This window comes from Bos indicus x Bos taurus, chromosome 3 (genome assembly GCF_003369695.1).
Source record: "Bos indicus x Bos taurus breed Angus x Brahman F1 hybrid chromosome 3, Bos_hybrid_MaternalHap_v2.0, whole genome shotgun sequence".
NCBI lineage: Eukaryota > Metazoa > Chordata > Mammalia > Artiodactyla > Bovidae > Bos > Bos indicus x Bos taurus.
Genome location: NC_040078.1, coordinates 27,018,437 through 27,021,599, shown reverse-complemented (window position 1 = coordinate 27,021,599; position 3,163 = coordinate 27,018,437).

Below are 3,163 nucleotides of genomic sequence, written 5' to 3'. Positions count from 1 at the left end.
TTTAAAAGTTTCTCTAATTCATTGCGTAATTGCCCCTCAGAAGGGTTGTATCAACTTATACTTGTGTTGGATTTATTTACAACAATTTGTAAAAACCTTGACTTCTGATTGGAAGCTTCAAAGAACAAAGAGAAAACAAGGACTGCAATGAGCAGGCCCAGTGAAATAGAAAGGCAGAGTAAGAAAGACTGATACAACAGGCATACTGCTGGGTGGAACAGAAAGGCATGGGTTCACCAAGGTAACTTTGTTCATCAAGAAAAGGTTACACCACAGCACACACTCCTGCTCTGAGCATCCTCTGCTTCAAAAGGCAGGCAAGTATGTAACACATTATCTATGTATTTATTTGGCCGCACTGGGTCTTCGGGCAGCACTCTGGCTTCTCTTGTTGCGGAGCACAGACTCTAGGGCACAAGCTCAGTAGTTGTGGCGCATGGACCTTCGTTGCTGTATGGTATATGGGATCTTAGTTCCCTGAGCAGGGATTAAACCTGTGTCCCCTGCATTGTAAAGTGGATTCCTAACCACTGGACCACCATGGAAGTCCCTGTAATACACGAGATGCCAGTCCAGGTTCAATGCACGATGCTGGATGCTTGGGGCTGGTGCACTGGGACGACCCAGAGGGATGGTATGGGGAGGGAGGAGGGAGGAGGGTTCAGGATGGGGAACACATGAGAAATAAAGGAATAAAAAAGAAAAAAAAAAATAGAAAGAGTTCCTTCCAAAGCCTTCACCAAAGCAAGTGGCTGCAACCATGGAGCAAGGAGACCTTACATCAGAAGACTTAAAGCCCACCTCCCCTGCAAACCCACAGGAACACATTGAGTCAGTTGCCCTCCTTTCCCTGGCCCTCAGTTTCCTCATCTGTAATTAAGAAGAATATTAGAACCCACTCAGTAGGGTGCATGGGAGCATCAAACAAGATCAAGTATGTCCTTGTGCCTTGAAAACAGTCACGTGCTGACTTCAATTGCTAAGACCAGGAGCTTGAAGGAATAAGCACTGTTCTGTTGAGCCCAAGGGACAATTCCCTGGAGATGTGGGGAAAACCAGAGTGTGGCTGTCGTTGCCTCCTGTTCCCGAAGTACCTGAGCTTCCCATTTGCACCTTTGTTCAACATTGAGGAGACTGCATAAGATCTAATTTATGCAAGTCACAGGAGGAGAAAGGAAAGGTCTTTTCCTATTTAAATTCCAGCCCACCACAGTTTACTCTACACATGGCCAACTCAATGCTTTTCGTGGTCCTCCACATCATGGAAATTTCACTATTCTATATTTGCAGGAAGTTTAACTGGCTCAAGTGCTGGAGGATCTGTTTCTGCCATTCTCCTCTGCATTCATGGCAGGCCTCAGAGGAGAAGCTGGAAATAATAATGTCCCAAGGTGAAATGAGGTGACATACTGGAAATAGTTTGGAAGAGGATAAAACACTATACAGAGGTGAGCTCTAATCCTCATTCAGTTGTGATGGGAGGACTAGTTATGCAAGTCAGCCTGGGGAGCAGAGTGTCAGGAAACATGAATTTTGGGACAGGGATGATGTTGCATCCTGGCTTTGTCCTCTACTAATGCATGACCTCGGAGAAGGCAATGGTACCCCACTCCAGTACTCTTGCCTGGAAAATCCCATGGACGGAGGAGCCTGGTGGGCTGCAGTCCATGGGGTCGCTGAAGAGTCAGACACGACTGAGCGACTTCACTTTCACTTTTCACTTTCATGCGTTGGAGAAGGAAATGGCAACCCACTCCAGTGTTCTTGCCTGGAGAATCCCAGGGACAGGGGAGCCTGGTGGGCTGCCGTCTATGGGGTCGCACAGTTGGACACGACTGAAGCAACTTAGCAGCAGCAATGCATGACCTTGGGCATGTTATTAATGTTTAATCCATCAAAGCCTCATTTCCCCTCTTCATGACATTTTTTTTGAGCCTCTGAAATTGTCCTCTTTATCATGTGTTTGTTGTCAGCCTCTCCCCACTAGAAGGTAGGCTCCTAATGAGTGAAGGGATATGTTTGGTCTTGTTCACGGATAGATCCCTAAGGCAAAGAAGAGTGTCTAGATTTCCAAGGTCTTTGTTGAATAAATTAGTGATTCTGGCATCCCCTTAGGACACCGTCTCTAGGGATTCTGCTTTGTCCCTGTCCCTCTAACCACTTCAAGGGCAGCTCGATACCCTACCCACAATAAGCATGACAAGTCAAGGGTGTCAGTGGCAAAAAGACAGGAAAGGAGGAGGACCACTGGAAGAAGAATTTACCTACATGAGTACAACAGGATCTTCCTTTAGGAAAGGACCCACTCCTTTTTTCCGAAAAGTGTAACTACCAAAGAGACTGTGATTTTAGCATGTCTTAAGTCCCCATGGGTAGTAATTACTCCTAAAAAGCACTATTAACTTGAACTGTAAAACATTCCTTGCCTTTGAAGTACATACATTAATAAAGATTATTTTCCTATCCCTGCTGCTGCTGCTGCTAAGTTGCTTCAGTCGTGTCCAACTCTGTGCGGCCCCATAGAGGGCAGCCCACCAGGCTCCCCCGTCCCTGGGATTCTCCAGGCAAGAGTACTGGAGTGGGTTGCCATTTCCTTCTCCAATGCATGAAAGTGAAAAGTGAAAAGTGAAAGTGAAGTCGCTCAGTCATGTCTGACTCTTCACGACTCCATGGACTACAGCATACCCTATCCCCCTGCAAAATGTTACTGAATAACTCAAAGCCAGAAATCACCATACAGACCAACCTGTTGATTGAATGAAGGAAGAGGAGAAGCTGGCTTGAATGAATGTGTATTGAGAGTCATCTTCCTGTCAAATATTGCGGGAGGCACGGTCACCTATTCTCTAATGCTATGATGTGGGAATGATCACTGTTATTCAAGGTGAGGAAATAGAGGGTTTGCCAAAAAACCAACCCAGCACTCAGATCATGTTTTGGAGCTAATAGATGGCTGATAAAAGCTCAGTTTGTGGCTTTATATATAAGGAGTTTATAAGTAATTTAAGTTTTTTTTAAAGATAGGAGCAGATGAGTTTTGGCATGATTATCCTACCGTAGAGAGGGTCTCTAGGCAGTGCCCTCCTGGCCCTAAGCTAATCAACATCTGGAATGAAGACTTAGAGCATATGTCAGAGCATCTGTAGTTAAAAAACAAACAAAA